The following is a 23,860-nucleotide window of genomic DNA, read 5'->3' on the forward strand; positions in this document are numbered from 1 at the left end:
TGTAGAGGCCAGGAGCCTTTGAGTAGTGTCTGTTGCCTCAAGATAGCGAAACTTAATAAGACGATATTGTAGACTAGTAGAGATAAGGAATAAGACTCCAAACACAAGGATGGATGAAGAAACTGCAAGTCCATAAGTGAATTTATGTTTGTATTTTGGAGGGGGGGTGTGATGGATGTTGGTGGTCGCAGTCATGAGGAACAGGGTGTTGTGATAGTGCTGGCAGTGTATAATAATGAATTTGATTTCCTTTTTACATGGTAGACTATTTAATACTGTTAAACTATTGGAAGTATGGTCAACTCAAGATCTGAACATTTATGCCACAAGTGTTTCAGTTTTTCCTTTAACAACTTGGTCTAGAACAGCAATGCTGGATATTGGAGATACTAGAGAAGTGAGGTTTCACTTTAACAGTTTCACTGATGATTCACTTCATGTTACATTTGCCCCATACATATGTAAGATATTAGTAATAAGGGAAATTGGGTATGGTGTACATTGTTATTATCTTCACAATATTTCTGTAAATCTGGAACTACTCAAAAATAAAACATCCATTAAAACAACACTCAAAATCCTAGGAAATGTTAGCAACTGATCATAGTAGAAGGGACCACTGAAATGACGGGGGAGTATGGGAATTGTCTTAGAGGAAACACCACCTCCTTGCCATATGCTGGGCTTTAATGGAAGTAGAGGAAATGAGAGAGAGAGAGAGAGGTCAGTTTGGTTAAATTTCTAGGAGTAAAGAGGAAGGTCTCTGTTCTATAACCAGAGTGTCTGAATTTTCTGCATCCTCTGCCACCCCCGCCCCTCCTGGATGGTGAAGCTGAGGCTTTGTGATGTCAAGCCACACCATGGCAACCACTGATTTTGGGCTGCCAGAGCTGAAGTAAGTGGCTCCTCATTAACCAAAAGAGTATATGTAGAGGCCAGGATCCTTTGAGTAGTGTCTGTTGCCTCAAGATAGCGAAACTTAATAAGACGATATTGTAGACTAGTAGAGATAAGGAATAAGACTCCAAACACAAGGATGGATGAAGAAACTGCAAGTCCATAAGTGAATTTGTGTTTGTCTTTTGGAGGGGGTTTGTGATGGATGGTGGTGGTCGCAGTCATGAGGATCAAAGTGTTGTGTTAGGGCTAGCAGTGTGTTATAATGAATTTGATTTCCTTTTTACATGGCAGACTATTGAATATTGTTAAACTATTGAAAGGATGGGCAGCTCAAGATGTGAAGTTTTAAGCCACAACTGGTACAGTATTTTTTATAACATCATGGTCTAGAACAGCATTGTTGGATATTGGCGATACTAGAGAAGTGAGGTTTGCCTCTGTTTCACTGATGGGGAGGGATATAAGAAGGGGGCAGGCATGTGAAAAGGGAGTAATGTAGACTTTTTAGTTGTGGCACCAGACAAGACATTCCATAATGAGCCAGGCCCTTAGAATAAGGACCAGGAGAAGTCTGAATGGGGATTTTTTTTTCTCAACACTTTCTCATAATGGCAAGGAATAAAGAAGCTGATGTTTAATTTAGGTTTGGATTGGGGGTGTGGGATGGGTGGTGGTGGTCGCAGTCATGAGGAACAGGGTGTTGTGTTAGTGCTGGCAGTGTATAATAATGAAGTTGATTTCCTTATTACATGGTAGACTATTGAATATTGTTAAACTATTGAAAGGATGGTCAGCGCAAGATCTGAAGTTTTATGCCACAACTGGTCCCGTTTTTCCTTTAACAACATGGTCTAGAACAGCATTGCTGGATATTGGAGATACTAGAGAAGTGAGGTTTCACTCTGTTTCACTGATGATTCACTTCATGTTACATTTACCCCATACATAAGATATTAGTAATAAGGGAAATTGGGTATGGTGTACATGGCTATTATCTTCACAATTTTTCTGTAAATCTGGAACTAATCTAAAATAAAAAAAATCCATTAAAACAACACTCCGAAACCTAGGAAATGGTAGCAACTGATCATAGTGGAATGGACCACTGAAATGACGGGGGAGTATGGGAATTGTCTTAGAGGAAACACCACCTCCCTGCCATATGCTGGACTATAATGGAACTGGAGGAAATGAGATAGAGAGCTCAGTTTGGGAAAAATTTTAGGAGTTAAGAGGGAGTTCTCTGTTCTATGACCAGTGTCTGAAATTTCTGCATCCTCTTACGCCCTCGCAACCTCCTGGATGGTGAAGCTGAGGCTTTGTGATTTCAAGCCACAGCATGTTAACCACTGATTTTGGGCAACCAGAGCTGAAGTGAGTGGCTCCTCATTAATCTAGGAGTATATGTAGAGGCCAGGAGCCTTTGAGTAGTGTCTGTTGCCTCAAGATAGCGAAACTTAATAAGACGATATTGTAGACTAGTAGAGATAAGGAATAAGACTCCAAACACAAGGATGGATGAAGAAACTGCAAGTCCATAAGTGAATTTATGTTTGTATTTTGGAGGGGGGGTGTGATGGATGTTGGTGGTCGCAGTCATGAGGAACAGGGTGTTGTGATAGTGCTGGCAGTGTATAATAATGAATTTGATTTCCTTTTTACATGGTAGACTATTTAATACTGTTAAACTATTGGAAGTATGGTCAACTCAAGATCTGAACATTTATGCCACAAGTGTTTCAGTTTTTCCTTTAACAACTTGGTCTAGAACAGCAATGCTGGATATTGGAGATACTAGAGAAGTGAGGTTTCACTTTAACAGTTTCACTGATGATTCACTTCATGTTACATTTGCCCCATACATATGTAAGATATTAGTAATAAGGGAAATTGGGTATGGTGTACATTGTTATTATCTTCACAATATTTCTGTAAATCTGGAACTACTCAAAAATAAAACATCCATTAAAACAACACTCAAAATCCTAGGAAATGTTAGCAACTGATCATAGTAGAAGGGACCACTGAAATGACGGGGGAGTATGGGAATTGTCTTAGAGGAAACACCACCTCCTTGCCATATGCTGGGCTTTAATGGAAGTAGAGGAAATGAGAGAGAGAGAGAGAGGTCAGTTTGGTTAAATTTCTAGGAGTAAAGAGGAAGGTCTCTGTTCTATAACCAGAGTGTCTGAATTTTCTGCATCCTCTGCCACCCCCGCCCCTCCTGGATGGTGAAGCTGAGGCTTTGTGATGTCAAGCCACACCATGGCAACCACTGATTTTTCGCTGCCAGAGCTGAAGTAAGTGGCTCCTCATTAACCAAAAGAGTATATGTAGAGGACAGGACCCTTTGAGTAGTGTCTGTTGCCTCAAGATAGCGAAACTTAATAAGACGATATTGTAGACTAGTAGAGATAAGGAATAAGACTCCAAACACAAGGATGGATGAAGAAACTGCAAGTCCATAAGTGAATTCGTGTTTGTATTTTGGAGGGGGTGTGTGATGGATGGTGGTGGTCGCAGTCATGAGGAACAAAGTGTTGTGTTAGGGCTGGCAGTGTATTATAATGAATTTGATTTCCTTTTTACATGGCAGACTATTGAATATTGTTAAACTATTGAAAGGATGGGCAGCTCAAGATGTGAAGTTTTAAGCCACAACTGGTACAGTATTTTTTATAACATCATGGTCTAGAACAGCATTGTTGGATATTGGCGATACTAGAGAAGTGATGTTTGCCTCTGTTTCACTGATGGGGAGGGATATAAGAAGGGGGCAGGCATGTGAAAAGGGAGTAATGTAGACTTTTTAGTTGTGGCATCAGACAAGACATTCCATAATGAGCCAGGCCCTTAGAATAAGGACCAGGAGAAGTCTGAATGGGGATTTTTTTTCTCAACACTTTCTCATACTGGCAAGGAATAAAGAAGCTGATGTTTAATTTAGGTTTGGATTGGGGGTGTGGGATGGGTGGTGGTGGTCGCAGTCATGAGGAACAGGGTGTTGTGTTAGTGCTGGCAGTGTATAATAATGAAGTTGATTTCCTTTTTACATGGTAGACTATTGAATATTGTTAAACTATTGAAAGGATGGTCAGCGCAAGATCTGAAGTTTTATGCCACAACTGGTCCAGTTTTTCCTTTAACAACATGGTCTAGAACAGCATTGCTGGATATTGGAGATACTAGAGAAGTGAGGTTTCACTCTGTTTCTCTGATGATTCACTTCATGTTACATTTACCCCATACATAAGTAAGATATTAGTAATAAGGGAAATTGGGTATGGTGTACATGGCTATTATCTTCACAATTTTTCTGTAAATCTGGAACTAATCTAAAATAAAAAAAAATCCATTAAAACAACACTCCGAAACCTAGGAAATGGTAGCAACTGATCATAGTGGAATGGACCACTGAAATGACGGGGGAGTATGGGAATTGTCTTCGAGGAAACACCACCTCCCTGCCATATGCTGGACTATAATGGAACTGGAGGAAATGAGATAGGGAGCTCAGTTTGGGAAAAATTTTAGGAGTTAAGAGGGAGTTCTCTGTTCTATGACCAGTGTCTGAGATTTGTGCATCCTCTTACACCCTCGCAACCTCCTGGATGGTGAAGCTGAGGCTTTGTGATTTCAAGCCACAGCATGTTAACCACTGATTTTGGGCAACCAGAGCTGAAGTGAGTGGCTCCTCATTAATCTAGGAGTATATGTAGAGGCCAGGAGCCTTTGAGTAGTGTCTGTTGCCTCAAGATAGCGAAACTTAATAAGACGATATTGTAGACTAGTAGAGATAAGGAATAAGACTCCAAACACAAGGATGGATGAAGAAACTGCAAGTCCATAAGTGAATTTATGTGTGTATTTTGGAGGGGGGGTGTGATGGATGTTGGTGGTCGCAGTCATGAGGAACAGGGTGTTGTGATAGTGCTGGCAGTGTATAATAATGAATTTGATTTCCTTTTTACATGGTAGACTATTTAATACTGTTAAACTATTGGAAGTATGGTCAACTCAAGATCTGAACATTTATGCCACAAGTGTTTCAGTTTTTCCTTTAACAACTTGGTCTAGAACAGCAATGCTGGATATTGGAGATACTAGAGAAGTGAGGTTTCACTTTAAAAGTTTCACTGATGATTCACTTCATGTTACATTTGCCCCATACATATGTAAGATATTAGTAATAAGGGAAATTGGGTATGTTGTACATTATTATTATCTTCACAATATTTCTGTAAATCTGGAACTACTCAAAAATAAAACATCCATTAAAACAACACTCAAAATCCTAGGAAATGGTAGCAACTGATCATAGTGGAAGGGACCACTGAAATGACGGGGGAGTATGGGAATTGTCTTAGAGGAAACACCACCTCCTTGCCATATGCTGGACTTTAATGGAAGTAGAGGAAATGAGAGAGAGAGAGAGGTCAGTTTGGTTAAATTTCTAGGAGTTAAGAGGAAGGTCTCTGTTCTATAACCAGAGTGTCTGAATTTTCTGCATCCTCTGCCACCCCTGCCCCTCCTGGATGGTGAAGCTGAGGCTTTGTGATGTCAAGCCACACCATGGCAACCACTGATTTTGGGCTGCCAGAGCTGAAGTGAGTGGCTCCTCATTAACCAAAAGAGTATATGTAGAGGCCAGGACCCTTTGAGTAGTGTCTGTTGCCTCAAGATAGCGAAACTTAATAAGACGACATTGTAGACTAGTAGAGATAAGGAATAAGACTCCAAACACAAGGATGGATGAAGAAACTGCAAGTCCATAAGTGAATTTATGTTTCTATTTTGGACGGGGGGTGTGATGGATGTTGGTGGTCGCAGTCATGAGGAACAGGGTGTTGTGATAGTGCTGGCAGTGTATAATAATGAATTTGATTTCCTTTTTACATGGTAGACTATTTAATACTGTTAAACTATTGGAAGTATGGTCAACTCAAGATCTGAACATTTATGCCACAAGTGTTTCAGTTTTTCCTTTAACAACTTGGTCTAGAACAGCAATGCTGGATATTGGAGATACTAGAGAAGTGAGGTTTCACTTTAACAGTTTCACTGATGATTCACTTCATGTTACATTTGCCCCATACATATGTAAGATATTAGTAATAAGGGAAATTGGGTATGGTGTACATTGTTATTATCTTCACAATATTTCTGTAAATCTGGAACTACTCAAAAATAAAACATCCATTAAAACAACACTCAAAATCCTAGGAAATGTTAGCAACTGATCATAGTAGAAGGGACCACTGAAATGACGGGGGAGTATGGGAATTGTCTTAGAGGAAACACCACCTCCTTGCCATATGCTGGGCTTTAATGGAAGTAGAGGAAATGAGAGAGAGAGAGAGAGGTCAGTTTGGTTAAATTTCTAGGAGTAAAGAGGAAGGTCTCTGTTCTATAACCAGAGTGTCTGAATTTTCTGCATCCTCTGCCACCCCCGCCCCTCCTGGATGGTGAAGCTGAGGCTTTGTGATGTCAAGCCACACCATGGCAACCACTGATTTTGGGCTGCCAGAGCTGAAGTAAGTGGCTCCTCATTAACCAAAAGAGTATATGTAGAGGACAGGACCCTTTGAGTAGTGTCTGTTGCCTCAAGATAGCGAAACTTAATAAGACGATATTGTAGACTAGTAGAGATAAGGAATAAGACTCCAAACACAAGGATGGATGAAGAAACTGCAAGTCCATAAGTGAATTCGTGTTTCAATTTTGGAGGGGGTGTGTGATGGATGGTGGTGGTCGCAGTCATGAGGAACAAAGTGTTGTGTTAGGGCTGGCAGTGTATTATAATGAATTTGATTTCCTTTTTACATGGCAGACTATTGAATATTGTTAAACTATTGAAAGGATGGGCAGCTCAAGATGTGAAGTTTTAAGCCACAACTGGTACAGTATTTTTTATAACATCATGGTCTAGAACAGCATTGTTGGATATTGGCGATACTAGAGAAGTGATGTTTGCCTCTGTTTCACTGATGGGGAGGGATATAAGAAGGGGGCAGGCATGTGAAAAGGGAGTAATGTAGACTTTTTAGTTGTGGCATCAGACAAGACATTCCATAATGAGCCAGGCCCTTAGAATAAGGACCAGGAGAAGTCTGAATGGGGATTTTTTTTCTCAACACTTTCTCATACTGGCAAGGAATAAAGAAGCTGATGTTTAATTTAGGTTTGGATTGGGGGTGTGGGATGGGTGGTGGTGGTCGCAGTCATGAGGAACAGGGTGTTGTGTTAGTGCTGGCAGTGTATAATAATGAAGTTGATTTCCTTTTTACATGGTAGACTATTGAATATTGTTAAACTATTGAAAGGATGGTCAGCGCAAGATCTGAAGTTTTATGCCACAACTGGTCCAGTTTTTCCTTTAACAACATGGTCTAGAACAGCATTGCTGGATATTGGAGATACTAGAGAAGTGAGGTTTCACTCTGTTTCTCTGATGATTCACTTCATGTTACATTTACCCCATACATAAGTAAGATATTAGTAATAAGGGAAATTGGGTATGGTGTACATGGCTATTATCTTCACAATTTTTCTGTAAATCTGGAACTAATCTAAAATAAAAAAAAATCCATTAAAACAACACTCCGAAACCTAGGAAATGGTAGCAACTGATCATAGTGGAATGGACCACTGAAATGACGGGGGAGTATGGGAATTGTCTACGAGGAAACACCACCTCCCTGCCATATGCTGGACTATAATGGAACTGGAGGAAATGAGATAGGGAGCTCAGTTTGGGAAAAATTTTAGGAGTTAAGAGGGAGTTCTCTGTTCTATGACCAGTGTCTGAGATTTGTGCATCCTCTTACACCCTCGCAACCTCCTGGATGGTGAAGCTGAGGCTTTGTGATTTCAAGCCACAGCATGTTAACCACTGATTTTGGGCAACCAGAGCTGAAGTGAGTGGCTCCTCATTAATCTAGGAGTATATGTAGAGGCCAGGAGCCTTTGAGTAGTGTCTGTTGCCTCAAGATAGCGAAACTTAATAAGACGATATTGTAGACTAGTAGAGATAAGGAATAAGACTCCAAACACAAGGATGGATGAAGAAACTGCAAGTCCATAAGTGAATTTATGTGTGTATTTTGGAGGGGGGGTGTGATGGATGTTGGTGGTCGCAGTCATGAGGAACAGGGTGTTGTGATAGTGCTGGCAGTGTATAATAATGAATTTGATTTCCTTTTTACATGGTAGACTATTTAATAATGTTAAACTATTGAAAGTATGGTCAACTCAAGATCTGAACATTTATGCCACAAGTGTTTCAGTTTTTCCTTTAACAACTTGGTCTAGAACAGCAATGCTGGATATTGGAGATACTAGAGAAGTGAGGTTTCACTTTAACAGTTTCACTGATGATTCACTTCATGTTACATTTGCCCCATACATATGTAAGATATTAGTAATAAGGGAAATTGGGTATGGTGTACATTGTTATTATCTTCACAATATTTCTGTAAATCTGGAACTACTCAAAAATAAAACATCCATTAAAACAACACTCAAAATCCTAGGAAATGGTAGCAACTGATCATAGTGGAAGGGACCACTGAAATGACGGGGGAGTATGGGAATTGTCTTAGAGGAAACACCACCTCCTTGCCATATGCTGGGCTTTAATGGAAGTAGAGGAAATGAGAGAGAGAGAGAGAGAGAGGTCAGTTTGGTTAAATTTCTAGGAGTTAAGTGGAAGGTCTCTGTTCTATAACCAGAGTGTCTGAATTTTCTGCATCCTCTGCCACCCCCGCCCCTCCTGGATGGTGAAGCTGAGGCTTTGTGATGTCAAGCCACACCATGGCAACCACTGATTTTGGGCTGCCAGAGCTGAAGTAAGTGGCTCCTCATTAACCAAAAGAGTATATGTAGAGGCCAGGACCCTTTGAGTAGTGTCTGTTGCCTCAAGATAGCGAAACTTAATAAGACGATATTGTAGACTAGTAGAGATAAGGAATAAGACTCCAAACACAAGGATGGATGAAGAAACTGCAAGTCCATAAGTGAATTTATGTTTGTATTTTGGAGGGGGTGTGTGATGGATGGTGGTGGTCGCAGTCATGAGGAACAAAGTGTTGTGTTAGGGCTGGCAGTGTATTATAATGAATTTGATTTCCTTTTTACATGGCAGACTATTGAATATTGTTAAACTATTGAAAGGATGGGCAGCTCAAGATGTGAAGTTTTAAGCCACAACTGGTACAGTATTTTTTATAACATCATGGTCTAGAACAGCATTGTTGGATATTGGCGATACTAGAGAAGTGAGGTTTGCCTCTGTTTCACTGATGGGGAGGGATATAAGAAGGGGGCAGGCATGTGAAAAGGGAGTAATGTAGACTTTTTAGTTGTGGCACCAGACAAGACATTCCATAATGAGCCAGGCCCTTAGAATAAGGACCAGGAGAAGTCTGAATGGGGATTTTTTTTCTCAACACTTTCTCATACTGGCAAGGAAAAAGAAGCTGATGTTTAATTTAGGTTTGGATTGGGGGTGTGGGATGGGTGGTGGTGGTCGCAGTCATGAGGAACAGGGTGTTGTGTTAGTGCTGGCAGTGTATAATAATGAAGTTGATTTCCTTTTTACATGGTAGACTATTGAATATTGTTAAACTATTGAAAGGATGGTCAACTCAAGATCTGAACTTTTATGCCACAACTGGTCCAGTTTTTCCTTTAACAACATGGTCTAGAACAGCATTGCTGGATATTGGAGATACTAGAGAAGTGAGGTTTCACTCTGTTTCACTGATGATTCACTTCATGTTACATTTACCCCATACATAAGTAAGATATTAGTAATAAGGGAAATTGGGTATGGTGTAAATGGCTATGATCTTCACAATTTTTCTGTAAATCTGGAACTAATCTAAAATAAAAAAAATCCATTAAAACAACACTCCGAAACCTAGGAAATGGTAGCAACTGGTCATAGTGGAATGGACCACTGAAATGACGGGGGAGTATGGGAATTGTCTTAGAGGAAACACCACCTCCCTGCCATATGCTGGACTATAATGGAACTGGAGGAAATGAGATAGAGAGCTCAGTTTGGGAAAAATTTTAGGAGTTAAGAGGGAGGTCTCTGTTCTATGACCAGTGTCTGAGATTTCTGCATCCTCTTACACCCTCGCGACCTCCTGGATGGTGAAGCTGAGGCTTTGTGATTTCAAGCCACAGCATGGCAACCACTGATTTTGGGCAACCAGAGCTGAAGTGAGTGGCTCCTCATTAACCAAAAGAGTATATGTAGAGGCCAGGAGCCTTTGAGTAGTGTCTGTTGCCTCAAGATAGCGAAACTTAATAAGACGATATTGTAGACTAGTAGAGATAAGGAATAAGACTCCAAACACAAGGATGGATGAAGAAACTGCAAGTCCATAAGTGAATTTATGTTTGTATTTTGGAGGGGGGGTGTGATGGATGTTCGTGGTCGCAGTCATGAGGAACAGGGTGATGTGATAGTGCTGGCAGTGTATAATAATGAATTTGATTTCCTTTTTACATGGTAGACTATTTAATACTGTTAAACTATTGAAAGTATGGTCAACTCAAGATCTGAACATTTATGCCACAAGTGTTTCAGTTTTTCCTTTAACAACTTGGTCTAGAACAGCAATGCTGGATATTGGAGATACTAGAGAAGTGAGGTTTCACTTTAACAGTTTCACTGATGATGCACTTCATGTTACATTTGCCCCATACATATGTAAGATATTAGTAATAAGGGAAATTGGGTATGTTGTACATTGTTATTATCTTCACAATATTTCTGAAAATCTGGAACTACTCAAAAATAAAACATCCATTAAAACAACACTCAAAATCCTAGGAAATGGTAACAACTGATCATAGTGGAAGGGACCACTGAAATGACGGGGGAGTATGGGAATTGTCTTAGAGGAAACACCACCTCCTTGCCATATGCTGGACTTTAATGGAAGTAGAGGAAATGAGAGAGAGAGAGAGGTCAGTTTGGTTAAATTTCTAGGAGTTAAGAGGAAGGTCTCTTTTCTATAACCAGAGTGTCTGAATTTTCTGCATCCTCTGCCACCCCCGCCCCTCCTGGATGGTGAAGCTGAGGCTTTGTGATGTCAAGCCACACCATGGCAACCACTGATTTTGGGCTGCCAGAGCTGAAGTAAGTGGCTCCTCATTAACCAAAAGACTATATGTAGAGGCCAGGACCCTTTGAGTAGTGTCTGTTGCCTCAAGATAGCGAAACTTAATAAGATGACATTGTAGACTAGTAGAGATATGGAATAAGACTCCAAACACAAGGATGGATGAAGAAACTGCAAGTCCATAAGTGAATTTATGTTTGTATTTTGGAGGGGGGGTGTGATGGATGTTGGTGGTCGCAGTCATGAGGAACAGGGTGTTGTGATAGTGCTGGCAGTGTATAATAATGAATTTGATTTGCTTTTTACATGGTAGACTATTTAATACTGTTCAACTATTGGAAGTATGGTCAACTCAAGATCTGAACATTTATGCCACAAGTGTTTCAGTTTTTCCTTTAACAACTTGGTCTAGAACAGCAATGCTGGATATTGGAGATACTAGAGAAGTGAGGTTTCACTTTAACAGTTTCACTGATGATTCACTTCATGTTACATTTGCCCCATACATATGTAAGATATTAGTAATAAGGGAAATTGGGTATGTTGTACATTGTTATTATCTTCAAAATATTTCTGTAAATCTGGAACTACTCAAAAATAAAACATCCATTAAAACAACACTCCAAATCCTAGGAAATGGTAGCAACTGATCATAGTGGAAGGGACCACTGAAATGACGGGGGAGTATGGGAATTGTCTTAGAGGAAACACCACCTCCTTGCCATATGCTGGGCTTTAATGGAAGTAGAGGAAATGAGAGAGAGAGAGAGAGGTCAGTTTGGTTAAATTTCTAGGAGTTAAGAGGAAGGTCTCTGTTCTATAACCAGAGTGTCTGAATTTTCTGCATCCTCTGCCACCCCCGCCCCTCCTGGATGGTGAAGCTGAGGCTTTGTGATGTCAAGCCACACCATGGCAACCACTGATTTTGGGCTGCCAGAGCTGAAGTAAGTGGCTCCTCATTAACCAAAAGAGTATATGTAGAGGCCAGGACCCTTTGAGTATTGTCTGTTGCCTCAAGATAGCGAAACTTAATAAGACGATATTGTAGACTAGTAGAGATAAGGAATAAGACTCCAAACACAAGGATGGATGAAGAAACTGCAAGTCCATAAGTGAATTTATGTTTGTATTTTGGAGGGGGTGTGTGATGGATGGTGGTGGTCGCAGTCATGAGGAACAAAGTGTTGTGTTAGGGCTGGCAGTGTATTATAATGAATTTGATTTCCTTTTTACATGGCAGACTATTGAATATTGTTAAACTATTGAAAGGATGGGCAGCTCAAGATGTGAAGTTTTAAGCCACAACTGGTACAGTATTTTTTATAACATCATGGTCTAGAACAGCATTGTTGGATATTGGCGATACTAGAGAAGTGAGGTTTGCCTCTGTTTCACTGATGGGGAGGGATATAAGAAGGGGGCAGGCATGTGAAAAGGGAGTAATGTAGACTTTTTAGTTGTGGCACCAGACAAGACATTCCATAATGAGCCAGGCCCTTAGAATAAGGACCAGGAGAAGTCTGAATGGGGATTTTTTTTCTCAACACTTTCTCATACTGGCAAGGAATAAAGAAGCTGATGTTTAATTTAGGTTTGGATTGGGGGTGTGGGATGGGTGGTGGTGGTCGCAATCATGAGGAACAGGGTGTTGTGTTAGTGCTGGCAGTGTATAATAATGAAGTTGATTTCCTTTTTACATGGTAGACTATTGAATATTGTTAAACTATTGAAAGGATGGTCAACTCAAGATCTGAACTTTTATGCCACAACTGGTCCAGTTTTTCCTTTAACAACATGGTCTAGAACAGCATTGCTGGATATTGGAGATACTAGAGAAGTGAGGTTTCACTCTGTTTCACTGATGATTCACTTCATGTTACATTTACCCCATACATAAGTAAGATATTAGTAATAAGGGAAATTGGGTATGGTGTACATGGCTATGATCTTCACAATTTTTCTGTAAATCTGGAACTAATCTAAAATTAAAAAAATCCATTAAAACAACACTCTGAAACCTAGGAAATGGTAGCAACTGGTCATAGTGGAATGGACCACTGAAATGACGGGGGAGTATGGGAATTGTCTTAGAGGAAACACCACCTCCCTGCCATATGCTGGACTATAATGGAACTGGAGGAAATGAGATAGAGAGCTCAGTTTGGGAAAAATTTTAGGAGTTAAGAGGGAGGTCTCTGTTCTATGACCAGTGTCTGAGATTTCTGCATCCTCTTACACCCTCGCGACCTCCTGGATGGTGAAGCTGAGGCTTTGTGATTTCAAGCCACAGCATGGCAACCACTGATTTTGGGCTGCCAGAGCTGAAGTGAGTGGCTCCTCATTAATCTAAAGAGTATATGTAGAGGCCAGGACCCTTTGAGTAGTGTCTGTTGCCTCAAGATAGCGAAACTTAATAAGACGATATTGTAGACTAGTAGAGATAAGGAATAAGACTCCAAACACAAGGATGGATGAAGAAACTGCAAGTCCATAAGTGAATTTGTGTTTGTATTTTGGAGGGGGTGTGTGATGGATGGTGGTGGTCGCAGTCATGAGGAACAAAGTGTTGTGTTAGGGCTGGCAGTGTATTATAATGAATTTGATTTCCTTTTTACATGGCAGACTATTGAATATTGTTAAACTATTGAAAGGATGGGCAGCTCAAGATGTGAAGTTTTAAGCCACAACTGGTGCAGTATTTTTTATAACATCATGGTCTAGAACAGCATTGTTGGATATTGGCGATACTAGAGAAGTGAGGTTTGCCTCTGTTTCACTGATGGGGAGGGATATAAGAAGGGGGCAGGCATGTGAAAAGGGAGTAATGTAGACTTTTTAGTTGTGGCACCAGACAAGACATTCCATAATGAGCCAGGCCCTTAGAATAAGGACCAGGAGAAGTCTGAATGGGGATTTTTTTTCTCAACACTTTCTCATACTGGCAAGGAATAAAGAAGCTGATGTTTAATTTAGGTTTGGATTGGGGGTGTGGGATGGGTGGTGGTGGTCGCAGTCATGAGGAACAGGGTGTTGTGTTAGTGCTGGCAGTGTATAATAATGAAGTTGTTTTCCTTTTTACATGGTAGACTATTGAATATTGTTAAACTATTGAAAGGATGGTCAACTCAAGATCTGAACTTTTATGCCACAACTGGTCCAGTTTTTCCTTTAACAACATGGTCTAGAACAGCATTGCTGGATATTGGAGATACTAGAGAAGTGAGGTTTCACTCTGTTTCACTGATGATTCACTTCATGTTACATTTACCCCATACATAAGTAAGATATTAGTAATAAGGGAAATTGGGTATGTTGTACATTGTTATTATCTTCAAAATATTTCTGTAAATCTGGAACTACTCAAAAATAAAACATCCATTAAAACAACACTCAAAATCCTAGGAAATGGTAGCAACTGATCATAGTGGAAGGGACCACTGAAATGACGGGGGAGTATGGGAATTGTCTTAGAGGAAACACCACCTCCTTGCCATATGCTGGGCTTTAATGGAAGTAGAGGAAATGAGAGAGAGAGAGAGAGGTCAGTTTGGTTAAATTTCTAGGAGTTAAGAGGAAGGTCTCTGTTCTATAACCAGAGTGTCTGAATTTTCTGCATCCTCTGCCACCCCCGCCCCTCCTGGATGGTGAAGCTGAGGCTTTGTGATGTCAAGCCACACCATGGCAACCACTGATTTTGGGCTGCCAGAGCTGAAGTAAGTGGCTCCTCATTAACCAAAAGAGTATATGTAGAGGCCAGGACCCTTTGAGTAGTGTCTGTTGCCTCAAGATAGCGAAACTTAATAAGACGATATTGTAGACTAGTAGAGATAAGGAATAAGACTCCAAACACAAGGATGGATGAAGAAACTGCAAGTCCATAAGTGAATTTATGTTTGTATTTTGGAGGGGGTGTGTGATGGATGGTGGTGGTCGCAGTCATGAGGAACAAAGTGTTGTGTTAGGGCTGGCAGTGTATTATAATGAATTTGATTTCCTTTTTACATGGCAGACTATTGAATATTGTTAAACTATTGAAAGGATGGGCAGCTCAAGATGTGAAGTTTTAAGCCACAACTGGTACAGTATTTTTTATAACATCATGGTCTAGAACAGCATTGTTGGATATTGGCGATACTAGAGAAGTGAGGTTTGCCTCTGTTTCACTGATGGGGAGGGATATAAGAAGGGGGCAGGCATGTGAAAAGGGAGTAATGTAGACTTTTTAGTTGTGGCACCAGACAAGACATTCCATAATGAGCCAGGCCCTTAGAATAAGGACCAGGAGAAGTCTGAATGGGGATTTTTTTTCTCAACACTTTCTCATACTGGCAAGGAATAAAGAAGCTGATGTTTAATTTAGGTTTGGATTGGGGGTGTGGGATGGGTGGTGGTGGTCGCAATCATGAGGAACAGGGTGTTGTGTTAGTGCTGGCAGTGTATAATAATGAAGTTGATTTCCTTTTTACATGGTAGACTATTGAATATTGTTAAACTATTGAAAGGATGGTCAACTGAAGATCTGAACTTTTATGCCAAAACTGGTCCAGTTTTTCCTTTAACAACATGGTCTAGAACAGCATTGCTGGATATTGGAGATACTAGAGAAGTGAGGTTTCACTCTGTTTCACTGATGATTCACTTCATGTTACATTTACCCCATACATAAGTAAGATATTAGTAATAAGGGAAATTGGGTATGGTGTACATGGCTATGATCTTCACAATTTTTCTGTAAATCTGGAACTAATCTAAAATTAAAAAAATCCATTAAAACAACACTCTGAAACCTAGGAAATGGTAGCAACTGGTCATAGTGGAATGGACCACTGAAATGACGGGGGAGTATGGGAATTGTCTTAGAGGAAACACCACCTCCCTGCCATATGCTGGACTATAATGGAACTGGAGGAAATGAGATAGAGAGCTCAGTTTGGGAAAAATTTTAGGAGTTAAGAGGGAGGTCTCTGTTCTATGACCAGTGTCTGAGATTTCTGCATCCTCTTACACCCTCGCGACCTCCTGGATGGTGAAGCTGAGGCTTTGTGATTTCAAGCCACAGCATGGCAACCACTGATTTTGGGCTGCCAGAGCTGAAGTGAGTGGCTCCTCATTAATCTAAAGAGTATATGTAGAGGCCAGGACCCTTTGAGTAGTGTCTGTTGCCTCAAGATAGCGAAACTTAATAAGACGATATTGTAGACTAGTAGAGATAAGGAATAAGACTCCAAACACAAGGATGGATGAAGAAACTGCAAGTCCATAAGTGAATTTGTGTTTGTATTTTGGAGGGGGTGTGTGATGGATGGTGGTGGTCGCAGTCATGAGGAACAAAGAGTTGTGTTAGGGCTGGCAGTGTATTATAATGAATTTGATTTCCTTTTTACATGGCAGACTATTGAATATTGTTAAACTATTGAAAGGATGGGCAGCTCAAGATGTGAAGTTTTAAGCCACAACTGGTGCAGTATTTTTTATAACATCATGGTCTAGAACAGCATTGTTGGATATTGGCGATACTAGAGAAGTGAGGTTTGCCTCTGTTTCACTGATGGGGAGGGATATAAGAAGGGGGCAGGCATGTGAAAAGGGAGTAATGTAGACTTTTTAGTTGTGGCACCAGACAAGACATTCCATAATGAGCCAGGCCCTTAGAATAAGGACCAGGAGAAGTCTGAATGGGGATTTTTTTTCTCAACACTTTCTCATACTGGCAAGGAATAAAGAAGCTGATGTTTAATTTAGGTTTGGATTGGGGGTGTGGGATGGGTGGTGGTGGTCGCAGTCATGAGGAACAGGGTGTTGTGTTAGTGCTGGCAGTGTATAATAATGAAGTTGTTTTCCTTTTTACATGGTAGACTATTGAATATTGTTAAACTATTGAAAGGATGGTCAACTCAAGATCTGAACTTTTATGCCACAACTGGTCCAGTTTTTCCTTTAACAACATGGTCTAGAACAGCATTGCTGGATATTGGAGATACTAGAGAAGTGAGGTTTCACTCTGTTTCACTGATGATTCACTTCATGTTACATTTACCCCATACATAAGTAAGATATTAGTAATAAGGGAAATTGGGTATGGTGTACATGGCTATGATCTTCACAATTTTTCTGTAAATCTGGAACTAATCTAAAATAAAAAAAATCCATTAAAACAACACTCCGAAACCTAGGAAATGGTAGCAACTGATCATAGTGGAATGGACCACTGAAATGACGGGGGAGTATGGGAATTGTCTTAGAGGAAACACCACCTCCCTGCCATATGCTGGACTATAATGGAACTGGAGGAAATGAGATAGAGAGCTCAGTTTGGGAAAAATTTTAGGATTTAAGAGGGAGGTCTCTGTTCTATGACCAGTGTCTGAGATTTCTGCATCCTCTTACACCCTCGCGACCTCCTGGATGGTGAAGCTGAGGCTTTGTGATTTCAAGCCACAGCATGGCAACCACTGATTTTGGGCAACCAGAGCTGAAGTGAGTGGCTCCTCATTAACCAAAAGAGTATATGTAGAGGCCAGGAGCCTTTGAGTAGTGTCTGTTGCCTCAAGATAGCGAAACTTAATAAGACGATATTGTAGACTAGTAGAGATAAGGAATAAGACTCTAAACACAAGGATGGATGAAGAAACTGCAAGTCCATAAGTGAATTTATATTTGTATTTTGGAGGGGGGGTGTGATGGATGTTCGTGGTCGCAGTCATGAGGAACAGGGTGATGTGATAGTGCTGGCAGTGTATAATAATGAATTTGATTTCCTTTTTACATGGTAGACTATTTAATACTGTTAAACTATTGAAAGTATGGTCAACTCAAGATCTGAACATTTATGCCACAAGTGTTTCAGTTTTTCCTTTAACAACTTGGTCTAGAACAGCAATGCTGGATATTGGAGATACTAGAGAAGTGAGGTTTCACTTTAACAGTTTCACTGATGATTCACTTCATGTTACATTTGCCCCATACATATGTAAGATATTAGTAATAAGGGAAATTGGGTATGTTGTACATTGTTATTATCTTCACAATATTTCTGAAAATCTGGAACTACTCAAAAATAAAACATCCATTAAAACAACAATCAAAATCCTAGGAAATGGTAACAACTGATCATAGTGGAAGGGACCACTGAAATGACGGGGGAGTATGGGAATTGTCTTAGAGGAAACACCACCTCCTTGCCATATGCTGGACTTTAATGGAAGTAGAGGAAATGAGAGAGAGAGAGAGGTCAGTTTGGTTAAATTTCTAGGAGTTAAGAGGAAGGTCTCTGTTCTATAACCAGAGTGTCTGAATTTTCTGCATCCTCTGCCACCCCCGCCCGTCCTGGATGGTGAAGCTGAGACTTTGTGATGTCAAGCCACACCATGGCAACCACTGATTTTGGGCTGCCAGAGCTGAAGTGAGTGGCTCCTCATTAACCAAAAGAGTATATGTAGAGGCCAGGAGCCTTTGAGTAGTGTCTGTTGCCTCAAGATAGCGAAACTTAATAAGACGACATTGTAGACTAGTAGAGATAAGGAATAAGACTCCAAACACAAGGATGGATGAAAAAACTGCAAGTCCATAAGTGAATTTATGTTTGTATTTTGGAGGGGGGGTGTGATGGATGTTGGTGGTCACAGTCATGAGGAACAGGGTGTTGTGATAGTGCTTGCAGTGTATAATAATGAATTTGATTTCCTTTTTACATGGTAGACTATTTAATACTGTTAAACTATTGAAAGTATGGTCAACTCAAGATCTGAACATTTATGCCACAAGTGTTTCAGTTTTTCCTTTAACAACTTGGTCTAGAACAGCAATGCTGGATATTGGAGATACTAGAGAAGTGAGGTTTCACTTTAACAGTTTCACTGATGATTCACTTCATGTTACATTTGCCCCATACATATGTAAGATATTAGTAATAAGGGAAATTGGGTATGGTGTACATTGTTATTATCTTCACAATATTTCTGTAAATCTGGAACTACTCAAAAATAAAACATCCATTAAAACAACACTCAAAATCCTAGGAAATGGTAGCAACTGATCATAGTGGAAGGGACCACTGAAATGACGGGGGAGTATGGGAATTGTCTTAGAGGAAACACCACCTCCTTGCTATATTCTGGACTTTAATGGAAGTAGAGGAAATGAGAGAGAGAGAGAGGTCAGTTTGGTTAAATTTCTAGGAGTTAAGAGGAAGGTCTCTGTTCTATAACCAGAGTGTCTGAATTTTCTGCATCCTCTGCCACCCCCGCCCCTCCTGGATGGTGAAGCTGAGGCTTTGTGATGTCAAGCCACACCATGGCAACCACTGATTTTGGGCTGCCAGAGCTGAAGTAAGTGGCTCCTCATTAACCAAAAGACTATATGTAGAGGCCAGGACCCTTTGAGTAGTGTCTGTTGCCTCAAGATAGCGAAACTTAATAAGACGATATTGTAGACTAGTAGAGATAAGGAATAAGACTCCAAACACAAGGATGGATGAAGAAACTGCAAGTCCATAAGTGAATTTATGTTTGTATTTTGGAGGGGGGGTGTGATGGATGTTGGTGGTCGCAGTCATGAGGAACAGGGTGTTGTGATAGTGCTGGCAGTGTATAATAATGAATTTGATTTCCTTTTTACATGGTAGACTATTTAATACTGTTAAACTATTGGAAGTATGGTCAACTCAAGATCTGAACATTTATGCCACAAGTGTTTCAGTTTTTCCTTTAACAACTTGGTCTAGAACAGCAATGCTGGATATTGGAGATACTAGAGAAGTGAGGTTTCACTTTAACAGTTTCACTGATGATTCACTTCATGTTACATTTGCCCCATACATATGTAAGATATTAGTAATAAGGGAAATTGGGTATGTTGTACATTGTTATTATCTTCAAAATATTTCTGTAAATCTGGAACTACTCAAAAATAAAACATCCATTAAAACAACACTCAAAATCCTAGGAAATGGTAGCAACTGATCATAGTGGTAGGGACCACTGAAATGACGGGGGAGTATGGGAATTGTCTTAGAGGAAACACCACCTCCTTGCCATATCCTGGACTTTAATGGAGGTAGAGGAAATGAGAGAGAGAGAGAGGTCAGTTTGGTTAAATTTCTAGGAGTTAAGAGGAAGGTCTCTGTTCTATAACCAGAGTGTCTGAATTTTCTGCATCCTCTGCCACCCCCGCCCCTCCTGGATGGTGAAGCTGAGGCTTTGTGATGTCAAGCCACACCATGGCAACCACTGATTTTGGGCTGCCAGAGCTGAAGTAAGTGGCTCCTCATTAACCAAAAGAGTATATGTAGAGGCCAGGACCTTTTGAGTAGTGTCTGTTGACTCAAGATAGCGAAACTTAATAAGACGATATTGTAGACTAGTAGAGATAAGGAATAAGACTCCAAACACAAGGATGGATGAAGAAACTGCAAGTCCATAAGTGAATTTATGTTTGTATTTTGGAGGGGGTGTGTGATGGATGGTGGTGGTCGCAGTCATGAGGAACTAAGTGTTGTGTTAGGGCTGGCAGTGTATTATAATGAATTTGATTTCCTTTTTACATGGCAGACTATTGAATATTGTTAAACTATTGAAAGGATGGGCAGCTCAAGATGTGAAGTTTTAAGCCACAACTGGTACAGTATTTTTTATAACATCATGGTCTAGAACAGCATTGTTGGATATTGGCGATACTAGAGAAGTGAGGTTTGCCTCTGTTTCACTGATGGGGAGGGATATAAGAAGGGGGCAGGCATGTGAAAAGGGAGTAATGTAGACTTTTTAGTTGTGGCACCAGACAAGACATTCCATAATGAGCCAGGCCCTTAGAATAAGGACCAGGAGAAGTCTGAATGGGGATTTTTTTTCTCAACACTTTCTCATACTGGCAAGGAATAAAGAAGCTGATGTTTAATTTAGGTTTGGATTGGGGGTGTGGGATGGGTGGTGGTGGTCGCAGTCATGAGGAACAGGGTGTTGTGATAGTGCTGGCAGTGTATAATAATGAATTTGATTTCCTTTTTACATGGTAGACTTTTTAATACTGTTAAACTATTGGAAGTATGGTCAACTCAAGATCTGAACATTTATGCCACAAGTGTTTCAGTTTTTCCTTTAACAACTTGGTCTAGAACAGCAATGCTGGATATTGCAGATACTAGAGAAGTGAGGTTTCACTTTAACAGTTTCACTGATGATTCACTTCATGTTACATTTACCCCATACATAAGTAAGATATTAGTAATAAGGGAAATTGGGTATGGTGTACATGGCTATGATCTTCACAATTTTTCTGTAAATCTGGAACTAATCTAAAATAAAAAAAATCCATTAAAACAACACTCCGAAACCTAGGAAATGGTAGCAACTGATCATAGTGGAATGGACCACTGAAATGACGGGGGAGTATGGGAATTGTCTTAGAGGAAACACCACCTCCCTGCCATATGCTGGACTATAAAGGACCTGGAGGAAATGAGATAGAGAGCTCAGTTTGGGAAAAATTTTAGGAGTTAAGAGGGAGGTCTCTGTTCTATGACCAGTGTCTGAGATTTCTGCATCCTCTTACACCCTCGTGACCTCCTGGATGGTGAAGCTGAGGCTTTCTGATTTCAAGCCACAGCATGGCAACCACTGATTTTGGGCAACCAGAGCTGAAGTGAGTGGCTCCTCATTAATCTAAAGAGTATATGTAGAGGCCAGGAGCCTTTGAGTAGTGTCTGTTGCCTCAAGATAGCGAAACTTAATAAGACGATATTGTAGACTAGTAGAGATAAGGAATAAGACTCCAAACACAAGGATGGATGAAGAAACTGCAAGTCCATAAGTGAATTTATGTTTGTATTTTGGAGGGGGGTTGTGATGGATGGTGGTGGTCACAGTCATGAGGAACAGGGTGTTGTGAATGTGCTGGCAGTGTATAATAATGAATTTGATTTCCTTTTTACATGGTAGACTATTTAATACTGTTAAACTATTGAAAGTATGGTCAACTCAAGATCTGAACATTTATGCCACAAGTTTTTCAGTTTTTCCTTTAACAAGTTGGTCTAGACAGCAATGCTGGATATTGGAGATACTAGAGAAGTGAGGTTTCACTTTAACAGTTTCACTGATGATTCACTTCATGTTACATTTGCCCCATACATATGTAAGATATTAGTAATAAGGGAAATTGGGTATGTTGTACATTGTTATTATCTTCAAATATTTCTGTAAATCTGGAACTACTCAAAAATAAAACATCCATTAAAACAACACTCAAAATCCTAGGAAATGGTAGCAACTGATCATAGTGGAAGGGACCACTGAAATGACGGGGGAGTATGGGAATTGTCTTAGAGGAAACACCACCTCCTTGCCATATGCTGGGCTTTAATGGAAGTAGAGGAAATGAGAGAGAGAGAGAGGTCAGTTTGGTTAAATTTCTAGGAGTTAAGAGGAAGGTCTCTGTTCTATAACCAGAGTGTCTGAATTTTCTGCATCCTCTGCCACCCCCGCCCCTCCTGGATGGTGAAGCTGAGGCTTTGTGATGTCAAGCCACACCATGGCAACCACTGATTTTGGGCTGCCAGAGCTGAAGTAAGTGGCTCCTCATTAACCAAAAGAGTATATGTAGAGGCCAGGACCCTTTGAGTAGTGTCTGTTGCCTCAAGATAGCGAAACTTAATAAGACGATATTGTAGACTAGTAGAGATAAGGAATAAGACTCCAAACACAAGGATGGATGAAGAAACTGCAAGTCCATAAGTGAATTTGTGTTTGTATTTTGGAGGGGGTGTGTGATGGATGGTGGTGGTCGCAGTCATGAGGAACAAAGTGTTGTGTTAGGGCTGGCAGTGTATTATAATGAATTTGATTTCCTTTTTACATGGCAGACTATTGAATATTGTTAAACTATTGAAAGGATGGGCAGCTCAAGATGTGAAGTTTTAAGCCACAACTGGTGCAGTATTTTTTATAACATCATGGTCTAGAACAGCATTGTTGGATATTGGCGATACTAGAGAAGTGAGGTTTGCCTCTGTTTCACTGATGGGGAGGGATATAAGAAGGGGGCAGGCATGTGAAAAGGGAGTAATGTAGACTTTTTAGTTGTGGCACCAGACAAGACATTCCATAATGAGCCAGGCCCTTAGAATAAGGACCAGGAGAAGTCTGAATGGGGATTTTTTTTCTCAACACTTTCTCATACTGGCAAGGAATAAAGAAGCTGATGTTTAATTTAGGTTTGGATTGGGGGTGTGGGATGGGTGGTGGTGGTCGCAGTCATGAGGAACAGGGTGTTGTGTTAGTGCTGGCAGTGTATAATAATGAAGTTGATTTCCTTTTTACATGGTAGACTATTGAATATTGTTAAACTATTGAAAGGATGGTCAGCGCAAGATCTGAAGTTTTATGCCACAACTGGTCCAGTTTTTCCTTTAACAACATGGTCTAGAACAGCATTGCTGGATATTGGAGATACTAGAGAAGTGAGGTTTCACTCTGTTTCACTGATGATTCACTTCATGTTACATTTACCCCATACATAAGTAAGATATTAGTAATAAGGGAAATTGGGTATGGTGTACATGGCTATTATCTTCACAATTTTTCTGTAAATCTGGAACTAATCTAAAATTAAAAAAATCCATTAAAACAACACTCCGAAACCTAGGAAATGGTAGCAACTGATCAGAGTGGAATGGACCACTGAAATGACGGGGGAGTATGGGAATTGTCTTAGAGGAAACACCACCTCCCTGCCATATGCTGGACTATAATGGAACTGGAGGAAATGAGTTAGAGAGCTCAGTTTGGGAAAAATTTTAGGATTTAAGAGGGAGGTCTCTGTTCTATGAC

Source organism: Myotis nattereri (assembly GCF_964212035.1).
Source record: "Myotis nattereri genome assembly, chromosome: 16".
Lineage (NCBI taxonomy): Eukaryota > Metazoa > Chordata > Mammalia > Chiroptera > Vespertilionidae > Myotis > Myotis nattereri.